Source organism: Myodes glareolus, chromosome 3 (genome assembly GCF_982192425.1).
Source record: "Myodes glareolus chromosome 3, mMyoGla1.1, whole genome shotgun sequence".
NCBI classification, from domain to species: domain Eukaryota; kingdom Metazoa; phylum Chordata; class Mammalia; order Rodentia; family Cricetidae; genus Myodes; species Myodes glareolus.
Genome location: NC_142028.1, coordinates 96,046,028 through 96,069,071, shown reverse-complemented (window position 1 = coordinate 96,069,071; position 23,044 = coordinate 96,046,028). Strand labels below are relative to the sequence as shown.

Below are 23,044 nucleotides of genomic sequence, written 5' to 3'. Positions count from 1 at the left end.
ACTCGGGCTATTTAAGCTGGATCTAGCCTGAAAGCCTCTTCCCTACTATCTAGCTTCCATAGTAACAGAGAAATACTATGCAAGTTGAGAGAAGGAAGCAATCAATACTTCTATCCAACTGTGACACTTAGGAACCCCAACACTGATCAGCATGGCAAGATGTCCTTAAAGGTACAATCGTTGCAGTCATATCTTAGTGAAAGCCAGCAGCTGTCTAGTTAGACTTCAGACCCACTTGAGAGGAAGAAAATTATGTCTGGTACTGTAAACCTAGCCAAATCTTCAGGGCTTGTGAGGTCAAGAATCTTAGAAGAGAATCCACGATTAAGTTTAACTATCGTTTATCATCAAAGAAGCCTCTCTTTACAGCAAATGGAGACCATTATAGCAAACCACAATAGAACATAGTATAGCCATCAGGAGACCCTAACCCCAGTGGATGTATCTACCACACAACTCCTGTACTTGAGGTTCAGGGTACATCATGGATGATGAGACAGGAAAATTATCAGAGCCAGAGGACCAGAGAGAGTTTGCTGTGAGACTGGCTTCTTAAATGAAAACTGAACAATGACAATATTAGTAGACATGCTAAGTCAGAAGGGAGAAAATCTCATGGAATCCCAACCATAGACAACGAACCACATGCAACAAGCGACTGCCCAGAGAGGGAGAAATAGCCTCTCTCAGGGATGAGTCCCGTAACTGGTTTTCTGATACAAAGTGGTCAACTCTGAAATCATAACACATAACAAAATGAACTCAGTAGGTTGTATTTATGTGAATTGCCTATATATGTTGCAGTTATAATCAAATAGCAAAGAAGGGCGTGGATTTGAGAGGGAGATGGGGCTAGTGGGACATGGAAGGGGTTATAGGGCTGTTTTTATCAGGCATACATCTGTAGTCACATCCTTTTGTTTAACATACAGGAAATGGAAAAATGGACTTCTCTATGGTCCATATGTATGTAAACTTAGTTGTTGCTTAGCTTGGCTAGAGTGGTTCCTAAGGACGAATAAACCAAGGATCAATCACTTCTAGGTACCTTGTTAATACTAACTTACTGCTCTCCCTAACCGGTCCTGGTAGGTAATAGTGTATCTTTCTACTGATGAAGAAGCTAAAGCATACGGAGTTCTGATGATCAAGGTCATGGGGTAAAAGAACCATAGATGAGTCTTTTCTGGATTCTCCTGGGCCTGAGTCAATGCTCAGCTCAAAGTCAGTAAGAACCCTGATTGCATTTGAAGTCCTGTGCACTATTCTGAGCCTCATATCTATAAAGGCCACAGGGGTGGGGTAGGGAGTGTTTCATTTACAGGAGCAGGCCCGGGATGCAGTAGTCAGTGTTTGAGAAACACTTGAACAGTCCAGGGTTCTCTTATCTCCTGAAATTGCCTTTCCCCGTCATGTTAATCATGCAGCAAGATTCTAATCCCAGTCTGCCTGACACCGGAGCCCCTTGGTGCTGATTGGCAGGTACTGCTCACCTTCACTCATACTTCCTTTCTCAGCAGAAGCTGAGGAGATGGCTGCACATGTCTTAATCGAATTAAGGGAGACGATTCAGCTTGTTTCCCCCTTTCCTGAAGGTCATTGGCAGAGGACTTGCACTTTGAGCCTGTGTACACCAGACCCCTTGTCATTATTGTCATCCGTTTAGAGGTGGCTCAGTCCAGTGTTCTTGGGAGGCTTCCCCTGTGCGTGATTAGCTTCCAGCATTGCATGTGACACACCATCACTCTTCTGCCTTACTGTTCTTGGTCACAAAGAGGATAAGTGGCGACCTTGGTTTCTGAGGTGATTCCACGATTCTTCTGTGGTTTTCCTCACCCCAGTTCTGTGAGTTTTGACTTGTGCATACCCATGACCTTTTCAGTTTCTCAGCACAGATCAACCTTTCTGAGAATCTGCATCAGAGGGCTGCTGGGGTGGGGCAGCCAGGTCACTGGTTGACTAATGACGTTCTCGAAGGCTCGCTGGCAGGAGCTGCCTTGCCTTGAACCCTATTGATTCCAGAAGTTTCCTTGCCGCTCACACAGCCTCTGCAGGTCCTGGGAGGTAATGAGTCACAGACCCACCTTCCCTGTGCCCCTTCTGTTCTTGTGGTGAGCAGAATGAAGATGATCTGTTTGTGGCATCTTAAAACCTAGAAAGGCATTAAAATTCTGTTAAATTTTCATATCCTCTTAGCTTCTGAAATGTGCAGGGTATTGAGGGGGCAAGCAAACCCCCCCATCAGTGTTCTTTCCCGCTGCTCTTACTTCAGAGGCTACTTAAGGGACAGGGTAACGATTGTACAAGGTTTATTAATACTTCATGTTCTGCTCCCCTCCTCCCACCGTGCTTTATCAAGGTCTTTGTAACTTGGCTTTAAACTGAAGCAAAGCAGCTGCCAGGGGTTTGTTAAAAGGCAGAATCTCTGAGGTGTCTTGCTTGTTCTGATATGGGCACCATACACAAAGGTCTGTTGTTGATCCTTTCTACAGGTGGAAACAGCAGTTGGTTTTCAGATGTACTTTGAGGTAAAGGTTATAGAGCCAGATTGTCATGCGTTTGCTCCCTGACCCTGCCATGTGTATCAGACAAGTTACATAACCTTTGAGGACTCACAAGAAGCACAGTGTATCTACCTGGTAACTTCAGTGACTTCACATAAAGCCTCCCTTTGCAAATTCAACCACAATGTGCTTGCGTGTTTTATCCCTACTTCTCCATCATCCTATTGCTCACACATCCAGCCAAAACTCATAGATTCTTTTTCTTCCACCTCTGTTGTTACATATAAATATGAACAAATCAGCGTATGAATATAAGCTGCTGAGTCTTTTAGTTTTGCCTTCATACAAATATATCTATATTTCTAGGGCCGACCACTCAGTAATGGATAACCAGGGGACTAATCCCCAGGAAAGACCAACTCTCCCTCTCTCAGCAGTTTTTAATTGCAGTGGACCCTGTGAGATTTTTTTCCCATCTGCATTACGATGCCAATTATTATTCACATTGTTCGCGTCTTGTTTAGGCAGTCATGTTGTTGGGAATGTATGGGTAGAGTTTTCTCTATAATAGCAAGCAGGACCAGTCTGACAGCAGACTTGCTGGTTCCCTGGCTCTTAGACTCTTTCCTGAGATAAGAGTAGGAGTTCTTTTGTAGGTTTATCAACTGGAGATAGGCACCCACAGACAGTTGTTCCCTGCATTTTTAACAGTTGTGACTTTTTATAATGGTCTCCTGCTGTTGCCGAAAGAATTTTCTTTGATGATGGGTGAGATTTTTATTTTTCTGTGGGCACACAGCTAAGTAGTTTAGAATACAGCTAGGAATTAAACTGGTTTAGCAAATTGGAGTTTGTAGGTCTTTTTCTAAGGTCCATGGCCTCATAAGCCATGTGGAGTTGGCTAGGCTTACAGTACTAAGCATGATTTTCCTCCTACTAAGCAGACCTTGGGTCCCATTAGATAGCTGTTAGTTACCACCAAAATGTAAACGCCACTATCACAGTTGGATAGATGTCTTGCCCGGCAGGTCATTGGTGTGGTTTATAGACGTCATAGCTGAGTCAGACTATTGACTTCTTTCCTCTCAGCAGCTTGCCTATCACCTTCTGGTCTTGTGACAGCGAGTCCTCAGGGAAGAGGCTATGTAAACCCCTCTAAGTGTGGGCTTGATGGAATAGATATTGTCTGGTATGAGAACCCAATCAACCATTAATTTTTCACAGTTTGTGTTAATCGTCACTTTCATTTTCTCTGTTCTTATAGTTATCATATTGAGCAATTTTCAAAATGCCCCTTAACTCCTTTGGTTCATTCTGCAAAGCAAATCGGAGAATCATTTGTAGTGGGCTTGTGAACACTAGTAAATTCATCTCAATTAATTTTGTATCTCTCTTTGGATTCATTTACTCTTTAATCTATTTTATCCTATATTCTCTTTTCCTTCTTGTTACAAGCTGCCTAAACCATCCTCTACAGCAGGCAGCTCACAGAAAACAGTTCAGGACAAATGGATACTCAGTAGCTATCTGGTCAGTGATTGAAACAATAGTAAAGAATAGCCACACAAGCAACTGCTCTAGGGGAGAAGGAAGACAAGTGGAGGGGGAAAGTGATGAGTCTGTGCCTCACTCAGAATGCACTGTTGGCCTGTGCTGGGGAAGCAGGTAAGGATGGAGTCAGCAGTGTGGCTGCTATTGGATGCTGTGGATATGTGTACTCACCTTTAGAGAGGGGAGAGAAGTGGGTGTGAGAAAGTCTGGAGCATTCCAGTCCATGAAAGACAGGTAGAGGGTGCTTGCAGTGATCTCTAAAGACTGTATATATAGTCAGACCAGGAATGTTTAAAATATGAAGGAAGGAGCTCCTCGACTGTAAGAGGAGGGAAGAAAGGACTGAAAACTGTCCATTTTTACAATGACTTGGGGGCGGTACTAATCTGTATCTGCTCCAGAACACTACATACTAGTGTAACATGAGGGGGCCTGTTTGTTGAGGTTTATGTCCTGCCCAGTTCCCCACAGCCGACAAGCCCCAAAGAAAATCACACAGAGTCTACGTTAGGTTATAAACTCATTGGCCCATTAGCTCAGTCGTCTTATTAGCTCTTGTAGCTTATATTAACCCATTGTTCTTATCTATGTTAGCCACATGGCTTGGTACCTTTCACAGCAGGGCAGGTCACATATTGCTTCTCGGTGGTCTGGGCAGGAGTGGGAGGAATGGGCTTCCTCCTTCCTAGCATTCTTCTGTTCTCATCGTCCCGCCTCTACTTCCTGTCTGGTTGACCCGCCTATACTTCCTCCCTGGCCAATCAGCGTTTATTCAAAACATGATTGACAGAATACAGACAATTCTCCCACACCAGACTAGGATAAGGATGAAGACCAGAACTCTGTCCCCCAGGGTTAGAGGCAATCTGCTGGTGTCTGATGTTGGTCCCCTTGCTGTGTTCTCACATGGTAAAAAGCAGAAGGGTGAGAAAGAACAAACCCATTACTGTAAACTGTTTACATATGAGCGTTAATGCAAGCGTGAAGGTACAGCCTCACAACCTCAACATCTCCCAAGAGGTCTACCTCCCTTCACTTGCTCTGGAGATTAACTTTGCCGTGTATGAGCCTTAGTGAGCATGTTCAGTCTATAGCAGAAACGTCAGTGAAAGCTACTTTATTATAATAGCAGGGCAGAAAATAAGAGTTGAGGAGAGAATGGTATTTGTGACAACAACCACAACTAACATTTAATGAATATTTACTAGGTGCTATGCCAAGAATTTAATATGAATTATCACCTCACAACAACCTAATGAGAAATGTAGTGACCATACCCCCTTTTCCTTTTACAAAAGAGAAACTTGAGGCATGAAGAAGTTAACCACCTGAAACCACACAGTTGCTGGGGACTGAGTCAATGTTCCATCCAAGATGGTCAGATCAGACGCCATTTTGGAGCAAGAATGTTTACACAGAACTTAAGAAACTTGGCTGTGAAGAAAGGAAACAGAAATGGGATGGTCCCTAAAGGAGGGTGGTTGTTCAAAATGGATGGTGTCACCCATTGCTTGTTTGACTGACGGAAGGGAATTGCGTGACATTATTTGATTGCTGATGGGAAGCGTTTAGCAGTGCCGCTGGGGTGTGGACACCAGAGAGAAAAGGGACAGTCAGAATCGCACGGACTCAGGAGAAAGGAGTCATTCTCAGGATACAGACCCCATAGTCAGTTAATGAAGAAAGCAGACATGGTGTGAAGCTGGGAAGCAGGGAGTGACTTCCCATCACAGAGTTTCTGTTTGTCTGGAACGAGAAGAAGGTGGTCATCTGAGCAGCCGGTAGAGAAACAGAGGCATGGGGGTTGAGAAATGGAGAAGGCGTAAATGGAAGTTCAGATACCCAAGGAGCCAGGAGATTAAGAGAACATGGGGACTGCCGGCTGCTGAAAGTCTGGCAGAAGGGTCGTTCCCTGTGAATCTACCTGGGGTCATGAATTTTCTCCAGCATTCTGATTGAAAGCAGATAGGAAGAAGTAGTTCTTTGTTGTGCTGTGTTCTGTTTGGTTAATCAGTGGAAGCGGTGACTTCCCAGCCTGTTCTGCAAGCTCTTGGTACCTCTTTCTCTTCAGTCGCCGTAAATCTAGTCCATTATGAGATGCTGTTACTGTGGGCTATCCTCCGTGAACACTGACCTCCTGCAGATGGCGTCAAACCTGTCTCACCCCGGTCTCCCACTCTGTCTACTCAACAGCTTCTAGAGCTAGTTTCCTGGTGGGAACTTGCTGCCTACAATCTGTTCTGTACACGAGAGCTAGTGCATCTTTGGTAACGACTTCCTAGCACAGTGTCCTCAAGTCTCTCTATTGATCCTAGGGAGTTTGGAGGTCGTGGGGTGGGCCCACCACAATGTCACCATTGTCCTCTTCCTTCTGTCTTCTAGTCACTACTGTTCTCTGCACTCCCTGACCTTCCCTGTGTTTACCGCAGTGCCCCCCTTGTGACTCTGTGGCTTTGCTTCTGTGTCGAGCCCTTGCTTCTAGCCATAGGACAAGGGCAAGGCCATAGTGTGTATGTTAACGGAGCCTGCTTTCCTTCTCAGGAGCTCACATCCGATACCTCACCTCGTCTTATAGCTCATGACCACAAATACATTTCCTGAATACCCCTGTCTCAGGTTAAACCTGAGACAGTGTAAGGCTTTCTGGGGTCAGTTTGTAGTCTCCAAATGTACTGAGAGTTCTGCCATTTAAAGACAGGGAGAGTACGATGGAGACTAGGTGGGCAAATTGGAGACTCTTGGAATGGACCAGCCAGTTTGACTCAGTATGCTGCTGTCTGATGAGCTGTCAATGTGGCGGGTTCTCGGCACAGAGTCCCCAGGACAGATTTCTCCGGGCTTGGTTCAAATTATACTCCCCAGTGTGCAATGTTAACACTTTGAATTTATACAGCTAACAGACTAAGATAGAAGTGAGCAGGCTTCTCACTTGGCGATACAGAGACCTTCTAAGGAGTTTACTGCCCATTTACATCTCAGCCCTGGGCATATGAAGAAACACATGTTTTCCCATGGGAACACATGTGCTGGGATCTCTTTCATGGAGAATATCATAAAGGTTGATAGAAAAAATCCATTTTATAGGCTTCTATTTCCTGATGTATATTCTAGCTCAGGACTTTGCTAACTACTTGTTGGCCAGGATGGTTGATTTATTTCCCTTCCTGTCACCACCCCACTGTGGACGTGCAGGAAAAACGTTGACTTCCATAGCCAGATGCTGAACAAGGTGTACCCGCTTGTGGATACACGACACTATTCAGAGAATTCAGGCCCAAGGATTACAGAGCTCCAAACAAAGGTGTTTGTCACACTGATGACTGTGTTTACCGAGATCCTTTTCTCACCAGCTGAGGCCTCTTCTGATGGTTTAGGTCTCCCAGGAATCATTTTCCAAAACAGCTTGATGTTAGAGCTTCCTGTGGGCTTGCTAGCCACTTGTCTACGTGGAGGCCTTAGCCTCCATGTTCCAGAGCTCTTACCACAGGCACACAAATGTGAGTGACAGACAAATGTTCTCACACTCGAGTGTGTTGGTTTGACTGGTTGTTTGAGACAGAGTCTTGCTGCGTAGCCCTGGCTGGCCTTGAACTTGTAGTGGTCTCCCCGCATTTACTTCTCTGGGACCAGAGTTCGAGACGTGAAGCGTCATACCTGGTTTCCAACAAGTTCTTCTTTTACAGAAGTCTTTCTTACTTAGAGTACTGGTTATAGTTTTATTCCTTGTATATAATATACAGATTATACACATATGCATATTATAACATCTGCATATTAAATGTCTGTTAGATACAGCATCCATTTATTTTAAGTACCAGGAAATGATGTTAATTTTTTTCATCTTTCCGATAAAGAAACTGCAGATCAGTTAAGGAGAAACATCACAAAGTCAAAAAGTGCTCAATTTGGCATATTTAATTACCTGAAAATTGTAAAAATGATTCTGGGAAAACAACTAAATTTCCTTTGTGGACCTCTGTTTCTTCCACTATAAACTGCAGGGACTGGACTTTCTCATCAGTTCTTAAATTGGGGCCAATGTAAGAATCCCCCAGAGAACATCATAAAACTCCTTGCTTCGCCTCTCCTGCTCGGAGTTTCTGTATCGGGAGTTCCGTGTGGGACCAGAGAAATGTCATTTCCAGCAAGTCCCCAGGTAGCACCTGTAAACACAGCTGGTGATGCCCTGTTCTCAGCTTCCTTCCAACTGTTCTCAGCAGCAGCAGCAGCAGCAGCAGCAGCAGCAGCAGCAGCAGCAGCAGCAGCAGCAGCAGCAGCAGCATTTCCCCAGTCTCCTGCACCGAGGGATCAAGAATTCTTCAGAGAACGATGTTACAACAAATCTAGCCTTGTCTGATTTGACAGTTCAGGGAAACTCCACATGGATGCTAATGAAAAGATTCCTCCCGCATCAGTTTTCTAGTTGTTTCAGTCAGTATTTGTTAGGCGTAGCATGGGAGAGCTTCGTAGATCTTCAGCATCTGCGCGGTGGCTGCACACTTGGTCCCTGTCTGTTATGTGCTCATAGACTGGAGAAAGTGATGGTCTGTATGTTATTGTCGAAGGAGACTCAGGAAAACAAGAGTCTTCTCTGAGGCTTATGACAATAACTTCAAATTTTATCTAAGATGTGTTTGTTTTCCACTGTGGTTGTCAGTCATAGAGCCATTTTGTTTTGAATTTTATTTTTTCCTTTTTGAATTATGTTTTGCTGTTTAGAGCCATTAAGCGGCATTTCACTTAACTTTGTTGACCTAAAGATGGCCTTTTTGTTGGAGGTGAAACCTTGGCTTTTTCTCAAAGTTACATTTCATTTTTAGCATGTGAAGACAGTTTAAATCAAATGCAGGAGCAGACACTCTCATCTAAATCAATTTCCTCACTAGTATTCCAATTTCCATGAAATTAGAAGTCCTAAGGAAGGAGATGAATTCAAGTAGTCACCTCCATCCTGAGCTTTGATCCCAGCAATTTGTTCTCCTTTAAAGAAAGAAAGAGGCAGTGTTCTTAGTGTTTGCTGTAAAAAGACAATGGAAGAAAATAACATAGTGAGAAGGCTAACACTGCTTTTTAAAATTTGGATTCAAAAATATTTTTGAGATTTTCATACAGGAGCTTGTATTTACACAATTTCTACTGTTTCCCCTTCTCCAACATCTTCCATGCCCACAACTCCTTCTCAAATTCACTACTTCTTTATCTTTTTAGTTACCAGTGTGTTGTTACGCACATGCACACGTGTGTGCGTGCGCACACACACACCCTACTGAATCCCTTTAGTGTTGCTCATACGTACTTGTGTTTAGAATTTATCACTTGAAATTAGGTAACACATCAGGGATCTTGTCCCTATAAATGCCTGCTTATCCATCTCTCAGCAACCATCAATTACCTGCCGCTCTCTACCTAGGAATGAGCCCCGTTGAGACTTCTTCCATCCACTGGGCATGTCTAGCTGTGTTTTTATTATACAGGTCTTATTGAGATGACTGTATTCTTGATATTTCATGGGTGTACTTTCCTGTCATAAATAGAAAACACTATCTTACTGAAGATATCCTGGTCCTCTAGCTCTTAGATACTTTTTCTGCCTTCTCTTAAGCGATATTCCTCGGGTCTTACATATTGGGGTTATATTGTAGATGCATCAGTTGGAGTTGAGCATTGCATGATTTTTTTGGATGAGTTATGTATTTCTGTGATAGTCTTTATCTGCTGCAACTGCCAAATAAAAGTGCCTCTGTCGAGGTGGCTATACACTTATTTGTTGGAATGCACAAATGAAATTATAGGGATTTAAGATTCTTGAGTGTTCCTTATGTCCAGGCACCACTGTTCAATATTTCACACACGTTAATGAGTTATCCGATTAATGCCCTGGTGAACAAAGAGATGTGGGTGTTATTAATTTTTCTGCTTTGTGTTTGAAAATTGACGTAAACAATTGAGCCAGATTCTCAGAGTTACTTGATGGAGGACAGGCCTGCCTGCCCAGAAGAGCTCATGATTGTTATTAGCAAATACATCTCCACTCATTGCAGCCCTTGCATTTTTCATGGGATGCTCTGACTCATTTGGCTTACCAGTTTCCTGACTCATCACCCTGAGTAGGGTCAAATTCAGTGTGTCTTGAGTACTCTTTTCCTGGGTGCTTTTCCTGATCTCCTTTCCAGAATGTTCTACCTGCACCATTGTCTTCCTTTTTTCCATAGCCCTAATGGGATGTACCTTATCAAGAATATTCATTACTTCTGAATCTCATCAAAGTCTAATAAGCATGAATGCAGTCAGTGGTTTCATGTTAGTTAAAAGGGACTTTCCGTCATAAAGATGGCTTTTTATGAGTCTCATCCATCCTTTTGATGAGAAAATGTATTGTAAGTAATAGCTGAACAAAAAGTTCTCTATCACCTGCATTATTTTAAAATATTTAGAAATAAAACTCACTTAAATTATTGATAACTCATAGCTAATATAAAGTAAATAACATGTTTGCAGACAATATTTGCCATGATAGTTATGGGTATATGGAGCTTTATTTTGTCAAAACCTGTACAAAGTGTCCTGTGACCCTATTGGTATGGAGGCTTAGCTCTTTTTTGTTTCCTTGGCAAAACATTCTTCTACTCTTCAAAGAGTTGGTGGTTTTATTATTTTTTTTCAAGCTCTTTAAAATGGTTCAAAAGTCTTGGCAAGCAAACACCTTTTAAAAAAATCAATTTTCCAATAATTTAGAGTGAATCAGACCCATATAGCTACATTTCCCTTCAGGGGGCTATGCTTTCAAAATGATTAAAGTGAGACAGCTGTATAGATCCTGAGGAAATGTGCTTGGACGTGTTCTGTGATTTGTTATGGACCCCAAAGCTTTGATAAAATGAAACAGAACTCAAAGTAGCATCCCTGCTTTGCCACAGGCATGGCAGTGATGTGGAGATACTGAATACCCATGCAAGCTACACTGGCATCTCCTTTTCTACCCAAACTCAGACAGTTAGCTGGGCGCAGGGTGCTTCTGCTGGGCACAGGGTTAAGGCCTGCATTCTTCTTCTTTCTCTACATCTAAGTTTTGGCCAGTGAGATATACGCAGGCAGGTCCCATAGGATTTCTAATGAAGAGGTGTGGTGGCTTCCTTCCCTCATATGATCCTGAGTCAGGTGGCTGAAGACCCCAGGAGACCCCAGGAGAGATGAAATGCTGAGGTTCGTGGAAGTCATCATAGTACACTTAAGTTCTGCACGTGGACTTCTTTTGCAACAATTTATTTCTATTGTTTATTTCTTTTTTAAGGTATAATTTTGTGGGTTTGTAGCTGCTTTTGATCTTAATAATTAATAAAAATTGTGGTTCATAGGTTTGGGGAAAACAAGTAAATGAGCTTAGTGGGTTTAGCTTCTGCTCTTAAATATTTATACCTCAGAAGGATTGGAGCAGCAACAGTGCATGTAACTTACATGGTAGTCTTCTAAGGCACCAGTAGCCCCATTTTACAGATTGTTTAACAGATGCACAGAAGTTACATCAGTTGCCAAGATTTACATATCCAAGTTAAGAGTTGGAGCAAGTCAGTTTAGCGCTCTCTCTCTCTCTCTCCCTCCCTCTCTCTTTATTTTATTTTTTGAGACAGGGTTTCTCTGTGTAGCCCTGGTAGCCCTGACTGTCCTAGAACTTGCTTTGTAGATCAGGCTGGCTTCAAACTAAAAAATCTGCCTACCTCTGCCTCCTGAGTGGATTAAAGGCATGTGCCACCACTACCTAGTCTAGGTCTTTAACTTTATCCAGTTGCCTTAGGAAAGCATCTTGACATTTTAAAGGGAGATGCTCTTAATCGCTAGTTTTTCTTCATGTACATATGCATACTTATCTCTAAGCTTTATCACTAAGTGCACAAGTGACTTCTGCCTCAGTGTTTTTGCCTCAAAGAGACTGTGGTAGTACTTGACATTCTTGTTAGTTACCATTGCCTAGCGCTATGCTAAGCACACAGCTGTGTTCATAGTACCCTTGTCCAGAAGGAGGCCATGCTTGGCCAGACAGGACCTGACACTTATCAAAAGTCAAGACACAGTGAAAGAAAATAGAGAATAATCATGTTACCATGCCCAGGAAAGTAACGGAACTGGGCATTTGGCTAGGAACCAACAAAACTTCTGTAAATGTAGGGACGACCCATGATCAGCTGCACGGTAAGCAGACAAAAATAAGTGTTGTGAGCCAAAAGAGGAGGTGCTTGGGCAAGTCTGAAGGATCATAGAAGACATTGGGTGTTGTTTCAATGTGGTTGAGTTGGTATATGGACAAGCCTTGAAGGTCTGATAAGATTTATGTAGTTGATGTGCAACTTTGGCTCCCCTCCTTGCTCTTTCTCTACCCAAGGATCGGTTCTTGAAACACAGTGCGAGCTTCCATACTCCAGCTCCCACGCAGACATCACTCTGCTAGCCCCTCTCCTAGCCTCTCTTCCTAGCCAAGTTGCTCATCCTTCTGCATGTGAACAAAATGATCCTACATGGTGAGTAGATTCTCCAGTACCATCCGTTTCTCACTCACCTCCAGTCCCATCCACTTAGGGGTTTGATTCCATGATCAGTGCATATTGTGAAAATTCTACAAGCCAGAACTCTTCTTGACAATATCTTTGGGAACCAGATCCATAGTGGAAACTGATAAACAGTCTCCATTAAATTCAGTCCAGCAATCATTTTAACATAGACATAAATGGGGTGTGTGTGTATATGTGTGTGCACATACTTTTTAAATAGCTATCCTGTTTGGAATCTAGGTTCAGTGAAACAAATCTAGGCCTAATGTAGTTTTTTTAGTTTGCATACACAAGAAGGGTCATGAATGGGGCCCATGATATGAACAACACTCTTTGAGGCTGATCACTCTCACAAGGACCTATTATGAATAGGTAGCAAGAGGGAAAAAAAGTAATGTGTTTGAAACTGAAGCTTACAGGAGATTTGCATCTCATTCCAGGACTGAGCTCCCTGAAGGATGTTGAAATCATGTGTGTTCTTCATATTTATTTTGCTCAGCAGCTCCACCCTCATTTCTTTAATGCCAGGTATCACTGGTTTGGGATAGTGCATCTGTGTAAACTACAGCTCTGCTTCACATCCTGCCCTTTATCACATTTGAGTTCTTCATTCATTATTTCCAAGGACGAATTTGGTGCTTCTTTTTAGATTGTTCATCCCAGTAGAGCAAGGGCTATGTCTCATCTTATGAACTACTGAATCCCAACACCCAAACTGTGTTTGACACACAGTCTTTGCAGGCATTTCCATGCAAACACGAATGTGGCTTTCCACTAGCCTGCTACGTTTGGGACATTACCAAACCTCTTTGATTTCTGTGGCTGCCTGCCAAGGCTTGTCTTGCAGCATGGTGGAGATGCAGCCTGCCTACCCTGGTTCTTCCAGATGATACCCAAGCCAAAGCTGATCATTATCCAGTTACCTGATAGCTTAGGACCATCTTGGCTGATTGCCAGCTCATGAAATTTGCATTTCCAGAAGCACTCACCCTCAATGTCCTTTTCTCTGTGGGGGGTTCTATTGCAGCAACAGCAGCAGCAGAAACTTTTAATATATATTTTTTAAAAAGTACAAAAGTAGGGGCCAGTGACGAGTCTTATGGGTTAAAGCCTTTGCTCTGTGTCAGCCTGATGACTTGTAAGTTTGATCCCAGGAACTATGTAAAGGTAGAAGTAGAGAACTTGCTCCATAAATCTGTTCTCTGATTTCTGCATGCATCACATTCTGCATGCATGTGTGCCCCCAATCCTTGACATATAGTACACAGCAATAACAATATATTAACTTTAATTGAAAGTATTTTAAGACAATATATTCTAATCATGCTTTTCCCCTCCCAGACGTTCCTCATTTCCCCATCTACCCAACTCAACACCCTTTCTCGCTCCTTAAAACACAAACAGAAAAGAGAACCAATGAAAGTCAAGAAGCACACACACACACCTCCCACAAAAACCAAAGTGGAAACCAAAATATATGAACAAAAGACCAATAAGACAAATATCTAAATCTAGCAATATGAGACAAAAAGTACAAAAATACCAGTATTTTTTGTTCTAATCAACTGAATACGCTTGAGAATGGGGCCTACTCTCTTGTTAATGTATCCAGTGAGACTCCATTGGAGAAAATGATTTTTTTTCCTTTCACAGTGAATCTGAATTGCAGATAGCTTCTTGGTGAGGGGTGAGAGACAGTATCTACTTTCTCACCTCACCACTGGGACCCTGTCTGGCTTGAATCAGCAGTCCCTGTGTGCACTGCCATAGTCTCTATGAGGTCATGGGTGTATCAGTCCGGTTGAGTCTGGACCATGGTGTTTCCTTGAAGTCATCCATCTCCTCTGGTTTTTACAGTCTTTCTGCCTCTCTTCTCCATAGATCATGAACCTTGAGGGGAAGGAATTGATGAAGGCATCTCATTTAGAACTGAGTGTTCAATAGTCTCTCAGTCTCTACAGATTGTCCAGTTGTGGGTCCCTGTGTTAGTTCCCATCTACTTCAAGAAGAAAATTCTCTGGTGATGGCTGAGTGAGACACTGATCTATGAGTATAATAGAATCTCATTCAGTTATTTTGTTGCTACATTTGTTGATGGTAGTGCTGTGGGTTAATGCTCTGGTATTCTGTAAAGATTTGTCACTTGTATTGGTTTAATAAAATGCTGAATGACCACTAGCCAGATGGGAAGTTTAGGTGGAGCAACCAAACTAGGAAAATTCTGGGAAGGAAAAAGGCTCAGTTTGCAGTCACCAGCCAGAGGAAGCAAGATGAAAATGCTACAGTGAGAAAACGTACCAAGTCACATAGTTAAACATAGATAAGAATTATGGATTAATTTAAGATGTAAGAGCTAACTAGCAATATGCCCAAGTCATAGGCTAAACAGTGTTGTAATTAATATAGTTTCTGTGTGATTATTTTGGTAGGGCAGATGGGGAACGTAAGCACAGTCTCCAGCTACATCGTAGAACAATGTTATTTGTTAATATCTTTAGGGTCATGACATTGAGTCTCAGGTTCTTGGCTACCTGAGCAGTGTCAGGCATGGGTTCTGTTCCATGGAGTGGACATTAAATATGGAGTGGGGGTTTACTGCTGCAACTTTTGCCACTATTGTACCAGAATATCTCATAGACCTTTGTTGTAGGCAACAGAGTTTGTATCTGGGTTGGTGATTACCTTTCTCCTTGGGTAGCATGCAGAGTACCTTCCAGTACCATGAATGCTAGTCAGTAGGGGTTAAGAGTGTAGTTAGGTACCAGCTCTGCTTCTCCATGTTCAATGTGTTGTGTAAGTGTTGTCTTCAGCAACAGGGCCTTACCATCAATTTCTGGAGAGCAAATAGTAGCCTTGGCAATAACCTTTCATGTTTCGGGGTTTCTATTATGACCCCTTTGGCCAACAACTCAGCAAGATGTAACCCATTGCTAGTACTGGAGATTTCCCTTGGCTGTGTAAGATATGTAGCCGAGGCATTATGTTCCCCATTATTTGGTGACTCTAAATCAATAAAGCAAAAAAATAAATAAATTTTCAAAAGTTGAAAAGTAAGATCAGCCAAAGAAAATTCAGAAGATAGATTAAAACAAAGAAAAACTATCACCAGTCTAATGTCCCCACATTTGTTTCCTTTGCATTTTTCCATATCAGTTTACTGAGTCAAAGTCCTCTTTATATGCCATCTCGTAGGCTGACATTTTAAAGTAGCATTGCTGAATTTTTATCTTTGCATCTTTCATTATGGCCTTTATAAGCCTCATTCAATAACATGCAATCTCATCAAATAGTCCTAACATATTTTTGGTGTTGTTTTGTGACAGTGTCTCTATTTGGCCCTGACTGTCTTGGAACTCGCTCTGTAGACCAGGCTGGTCTTGAACTCACAGAGATAACCTGCCTCTGCCTACTAAGTGCTGGGATTAAAGACAATGTGCCAGCATGATTGGCAGCCTTGTGATAATTTTAGGACTGCGAGTTAAACCGTTTATTTAATTATCTCTCTAGTATACAGATGTCATTCTACAAGTGCACATGAAGTCTGATTGCATGGAGGTTCTTTACTTATCCTCCTTGTCTGTAAACACTGATGGCTAGAGATGGAAATCCCAGGTAAAAATACACTTTAAAATAGTTTTCATTTCTGATTATACCTAATATATGTTATAAAATACTTAGAAAATAGAAAACATAAACAAAGGCACTTCATGTAGCATTCTCCCAAGAAATGTCCAAATTTTTTTTCTTTCTGTCTTTTTGATATATGTTCAACTATACAATGTGTTATATAAATATATAATATATATTCATGTTATAAAACTCCTAATTTTTAATTTGTTACATAATGTACTGATTAATTATCAACATTACTTCCACATTCATCCTTTTCCCCGTGTTTTTATTTCTATGTTTTGTTTCTTTTTTAATTGAATTTTGTTTGTAATTATTTCTGTAAAAATTGAGGGTTTTTAAAGTACTTGCCTGTGTACCTTTGTCTATAGTTAATGTTATGTTTTAAAAGATTTATTTTTATTTTAGGTGTGTGAGCGTTTAACGTGTATGAATGCGTGTGCACTGTGAGCTTGTCTGTCACCTGCTAGGCCAGATGAAGGCATCAGATCCCCTGGTACTGAAGTTCAGAATTATTTTGAGCTGCCTTGTGGCTGCTAGAGACTGAATCCAGGTCCTCTGCAAAACAAGTGTTCTTACTGCCAGGCCATCTCTTCAGTTCCTCATGTGGTTTATTAAAATGAATTCCAGGCATGGATTTCCCAAGTCAAAAGGTATAAATGTTTTTACGGATGTTGTAGAAGGTCAGATTTCTCTCCCTCTATCTGCATCTTTTCCAGGCTTATAAGGTTCTAATAGGCACTTCCTATCTCTGGAGTCAAGGACCAGCCGTGCCATTTTTCTGGGGCCTTAATTCTTCTAAGCTCTGCAATGGTAAGGGACGCTGGTGTATTTAGAATGCTGAAGATAAATACAATATTTAAAAGCTCAGATTGTTGGAGAGCTTCCACTTCCCCACTTTCATTTGGACACAACTATTGTACATTCATCTGTCTGAGGCATTATCTGCTACTCGTGGCAGTACATGTCTTAAGACCTCTTCCCTCCCCGTGTCATCCTGCTTTCTGTTTCTTGAGCTTTCAGTTAACTTTTTAACCTGTTTGCTTATTTAGCTTTCTGCTCTGCATCCGATTCCCTCCAGATGGTCAAGTGTTGAGGACAGGGCACTAACAAACTGCTGAGGACTTCTCCGCATAGATGGCACTATGACCTTTGATCCTGTGGCTATTCCCGATCGCCTAGGATTAGGGACATCCACCAGCATCTCTGGCTCTCTTCTCTTCCTTTGAGTCCCAGAGAAAGCTTTCTGTCTTCTAGTGTCCACTTGCAGGGATATAAGTCCGACTGCTATAGCCCAGGGAAGAAACTTGGTGGCTGTATGTTGAGTTTGAAAAGTTGGCTTCATTCTTCTATTCCACTTTAATTTCCCTTCTCTCAATGCTTTCTATCCACTATCAAAAATCCTCTAATTTCTCCCTTTTTAAGTGATTAATCAACAGACTTTTACCGGAAAAAGAAACCAGGTTAAAGAAGTATCCAGCCATTATGGAGCCTACCCTTTTTTGTTTTCCTGATTTCAGGCCCTTTTCACTCTAACTTTTAGCTGTATCATTGCTACAAAAGCCTCAGCTTCTCAGTGTTCTTCATGGCAAACTGAGTTCCATTTTAGTTTCCCTCACAGCCCACACGGGATTCAATTGTTCAGTATTAGTTAATTGGCCATCGCCGTCATTCATGGCTGTGCTGTGCTCCAGCCCTCAAGTGTTCTTGCTACTCTTAGTTGTTCCCAGACTTGATGGCTTGCATTTTGAGAAGAAATATCCCTTAGACTTCATACCCACTAAAATAGCTCCCGTCAAAAAAGTCAAGCAAAATAAAATCCAAAATAATGTGCTGGTGTGGAAGTGAGGACGGTAGCTTTGTGCCATACTCATGGAATCTAAAGTGGTGCTGGTGCCATGGAAACTATGAAGCAGCTCCTCAGAGAACAAACTAGAACTCCACAGGGCTGAACCGAAAGGAGAACATAAATGCAGTGAAGCACTATTCACCCTTCAGATGCAAAGAGTTCTGTAATGTACTCTAACTTGGATGAACCTTTATATGAAGCAACATTATATAAAATAATATATCTCAGACATAACAGAAAAATGCTAGATGAGTCAACCTAAAGGAAGCACCACTGTTGTTTCAGTGTATTTCCCCCAAATCCATGAGTTTCCAGCACGGCCCCCAGTTTCCTATGAGAATGGTGTTTGGAGATGGGACCTTCGGGAAATAATGAGGGTCTAATGAGGTGTTGCATGTCCATGGCTCCTGCACCATTAGGACTTCATAGGGAAGACACTTGTGAATTGGGACTCCGTTGTGAAGACAGTTTCAGCAGTGTGACGTATGAGCAAGAGTGTTCCTCACAGAAGCTGTGGTGGACATCAAGGATGAGCAATCAGATCTGTCTGATATGTGTGAACCACTTTAGCATCATGTGACGAGCGAAGGGAAAGACAGGTGGAGTAGGAGACCTAAGGATGCAAACCCATGTGAGCCACCGTGATGGTCTGCAGAGGAGAAATCATGATCCCACTTTTAACATCCTGTTGACTTTCCCTTTGTAGACCCCAGAAATGCACGATTAACTGCTGTTGCTCACAGGGAAAATTAGGGTCTGGTGAAGAATGGAGAGCAGATGCCATCATTACAATAAGGCAGTATATCAGCGTGTGCACTTCAGAATCAACTGTCTTTAGGGCGAATGCCATCATTACAATAAAGCAGTATATCAGTGTGTGTACTTCAGAATCAACTGTCTTCAGGGCAGATGCCATCATTACAATACAGCAGTATATCAGTGTGCACTTCAGAACCAGCTGTGACTTTAGGGCGAATGCCATCATTACAATAAGGCAGTATATCAGTGTGCACTTTAGAACCAGATGTGACTTTAGGAGAAAGTAAATGTCCATGGTCAGGCAGCTGAGACTGGGGGATTCCTAGCCTTATTTTCTTAGCCTGTCCTTGCATACCTGCATACTAAAGTCTCAGAACGGCACTGTGCATTTGAAACTTATGTGACTTCATTCAGCTTGGCATTGTTCTGTTTCGTTTACACAAAGAGCTGCCTTCCATCAATGCATAAATGTGTTTTTGAACTAGTTTGTAAAATGTTCTGGTATATATTTATGTGGTTAAACATATCTCAAGGTGTGAGGCAGGTGGACAATGGTTAACCTTCCTGGGCATTGTGATCTCCACACTGCCTCCTAGTGGATATGGAAAGGATAGCCATGTAAAGAGGAAAGGAAGGCTTTTCAGCGAGAAAACAGCCTTGAGCCCAGACATGGAGAACCACAAGGCCCATTCATCAAACCTAGGCAGGCGTGTTTTCAACTTTCAAGCAGGAAGAGAAATGGAAATTGTTGAAGTTCAATTTTTCATCTTAGTCTTTTTTAAAAGGACAGGAAGTAGGGTGCGACCCTTCAAGTTGAAAGTTTTCTAGGAGCTGCTGATTTGTACTGTGCGGAGGCCTGGTCCCCTGCCTGGTCTGCTGGAGTGGCTCAGCTGTCTGTCTGCACCTTTCTCCTCTGACACTTACACTCCTAGAAACCCTTTCTGGATGCTCTGCTATCCTGAAAGTTGGCTCCTCTTCATACCCATGGCTTCGCTGACATGCCATGGCTATTTTTGTCATCTTATTGTTCCCTAATATCCCCTACTGACACCCGACTTACCCTGCATTTTCTTCTAGAATCACTTAGATCTGACTTTTGCATAATTAGAGGCCTTCACATTTATCTGTGAAAAGGTATGTTCATGCACAGCAGAACTCAGGGAGCAGGAGCTCCTGGGACTCCACGGGTGGGAGCCGAAGGGTCTGTGTGGGAAGAGAGCATCACAGACTCCTTGGCACCCTCTCCTGTGCACCTTCCTATGACATGCAAGACAATAGACTTCACTAAGCTTAGCTCTGTGTCACCGTCACTAGGTGACTAATGAAAGCGCCTCTTCCTAGTCACAGTGCCAAAGGTTTTCTTTCCATTATTTTCCATTTTCTAAAAAGTATGTCATTAATTGTTTTTAGACGTAAAAGGGAAGAGGCTGGAGAAGTGCTAGCATCAAGTCTCTCAGTTGGTCAGGGACAAGGTTGTCATTTACATGGAGGTTGTAGGTGCACAGCTCACACCCCCATACACAATTCCATCCAATGTTCTAATTGCTGAAGAGGATTTTCTGGGAATTTTTGCTTGTTTTGGCTGATGCATTTAGATTTCGTGGGATCTTTTTAAAGTCCAGATTGTGGAGGCCCCCTTCGTGACTGCTGATAAGAAAGCAGAGGGGAGGCCCGGGGACTCCAGTTCGCCAAAACTCCGAGGGGACTTCAGGCTGGAGGCTGGCGACAGAGGCTCTAGCTCAGGGTTTTGCTTCAGTGGTTAAGCATGAGACCTGAGCAGGTATATTTCTTAAAGTTTTCTCAGGCATGGGAAGCATGGAGCTGTGGAACTTGCTGTTGTAACACTGGCCTAGTGGAACAGATGAAGAATGAGCGGCTAAATTAGTGAGAATCCTGGAGCTCTGGGAAAGTGGGTTCAATGCTCCCCATTCCCTTCCATTGCTGCTCTTCCTGCTTTCTGCCCCTCTTCCTTTCCTACTCCTTTGCTCATGAGGCTTGTTTTGTTGTTGCTAAACAGTTTCCTTAGTGAATAGGGAGACAGACACACTGGAATGGAGCTTGGGTTTCATCATCTGTTATCAGCCTTTGCTACTTACCAAGTTGTAAGCTGTTTCTCCAGATGAAGAGTTGAGCTTCTAATAGCTGCTGCTAAGGTATTAATAACCTGGGCTTCGTTTACCTTCTGCCCCTTCTATGCACCCTATCAGATCTAAAGAGTTCATGCTCATTCTTTTTTTAAAAAAGAAATTATTTGTTTATGTGTATGAGTGTTTTCCCTTTATGTTTGTCTGTGCACTGCATGCATGCCTGGTACCTGAAGCCAGAAAAAGGGTGTCAGACTCCTTCATCTGACTTACAACAGACACCTTGGGACCCCTATTTTCCTCTGAGGAGGAGAGAAAAAGACCACCCAGATTCCCATTGTTTGCCTTAAAAGTGGTTCCCTGAGCAGCTGGTTGTCACACATCAATTAGAACAGAATGCATATGATCCAAACTGTAAAGCTCTATCCTTCTCCTGCACCCTGAACTCTGCCGATCCTTTATCTGATCCTGACTCAGCTCCCAGCCCTTCCTGCTAGGCTCTGTGCTAGGAAGAGCTCTAAATGTGCTGAAGCAGGAGTGAGGGGTGTGTGGCAGGGGAGGAAGGGGACTTACAATAAGGGTTTGTCTCCCACAGTTCTGGAGGACAACAAGGCCCAGGGACTTTTCTGGGTTAGGGCCAGCCCATGTTGAAAGGCCAGAGGATCCAGAGAACCCAGGCTATAGCTCCAGGACAATGTCAGAGTCACAGTAAGAGCAGTGCTGCAAGTCCAGAGGCCTGAAAAATGCTAACCAGTTGGAAGACCACAAGGCAGAAAGTATGTCTTCCTCTGGGAAGTGTAAACCTTCTCAGGGCTTCACTGATCAATTGGGAAAGGTCCATTTATACCTCAAGAGTGAACATAAGACTCACCCCTAAATACCTCACAGAAATACTCAGAATATTGTCTGCTCAAATATCTAGACACTGTAAGGCCAACCATTTCTCAATTATTGCCCATCAGGAGTCTGACAAGTATGAATCATTCTCATTAGCCAGTCCCACGACTCTCCCACTTCATTGTTTAGCTTCGTTTATTCCTTTCTGTGAGGGTCAGCTTTCTACTCTAGGGAAAACACACCCACAATAAACCAAAGGAAGAGATTTAATTTGGCTCACAGTTTCAGAGAGGTCAGTGACAAGGGCTGTGGGTTATGCAGCAACATAAAACACTGTGGTAGAAAGTGTGTGGTGGAACACAGCTGTTTCCTCATGACTGGTAGGATACGCAGAGAGTGGAAAGCACAACTGTTTCCTTTACATCCGTACCTAGGTCACATCACTTCCTACTATTAGGCAACAACTGTGAAAGGTTACCACACCTTCAGACAGCATCAGAGGCTGGTGGCCAAGCGTGTGAGCCTTTGGAGGTCATTGAGGATCTAATCCACAGTCTCCCTGTCAAAGAAAAATCTTTTTGTCTCGCCTCAAGACTTGCAGATCTCATGGTCAGATTATCCCTTTTCCTCTAGTTTATTTCGGAATGAAGTCTGTGCTGAGTCTGGGTTGTTTGGGGTTTGAATTTGGCAGAAAAAAATAGCTATCCACTTCTAAGACATAGTAAAATACTATGACATCTCTAAATCTTAGAGTATGATAGATAACCCCCACACACACACACCGTGTGTGTTTATGTGCATGTTCTTGTGGGTGTGTTAGCACATATATGTGCACATAGGCATGTAAAATGCAGAGGTGAAAACTATCATCTCAGTCTCGGTCTGCTTTAGTTTTGGAGAGTGTCTCTCGCTGACCCGGGAGCCCACTAAGCTCCTGTGCTGTCTGGCACACAAGCCAAGGCTCTTTCTCTCTCTGGTCCCTAGTGCTGAGGTTACAGACGTGTGCACTGCCACTCCTAGGCTTTGGGTTTGTTTGTTTGTTTGTTTGTTTTAATCTGGATGGCGGCGATCAAACTTGGTTGTTCATGACTGCCTAGCAATCACTTTACCAACTGAACCGTCTCCATAGCACCAATGCGACACGTTTTCTAAAGGAAAATTTGATACTCATTGATGAGGAAAGATTTCTCTTGAGCTTAAAACAGACTTCAAGGTTGAATAAATATATTAACTCTTATACATAGACTTGGATAAGGAATATCTTAATATTTTAGAGAACATTAATAT

At 42.6% G+C, this 23,044-nt stretch overlaps 1 protein-coding gene and 1 long non-coding RNA gene across 8 annotated transcripts in view; one reads left to right on the top strand and one right to left on the bottom strand.

Moving 5' to 3' along the window:
- The window catches only part of Fggy (FGGY carbohydrate kinase domain containing), a 384,056-nt gene that overhangs the window by 147,637 nt on the left and 213,375 nt on the right, over positions 1 to 23,044 (top strand). The window lies entirely within an intron of this gene.
- LOC146895097 (uncharacterized) overlaps positions 758 to 23,044 on the bottom strand; it is a 35,501-nt gene continuing 13,214 nt past the window's right edge. For 2 of the 3 annotated variants that reach the window (XR_015000849.2, XR_015000848.2), the window contains one exon: positions 13,914 to 14,488. This is a non-coding gene — a long non-coding RNA (uncharacterized LOC146895097). Of the gene's footprint in view, positions 2,153 to 13,913; positions 14,489 to 23,044 lie in introns of those variants that run through there. The other variant, XR_015000850.2, reaches the window with a different exon arrangement.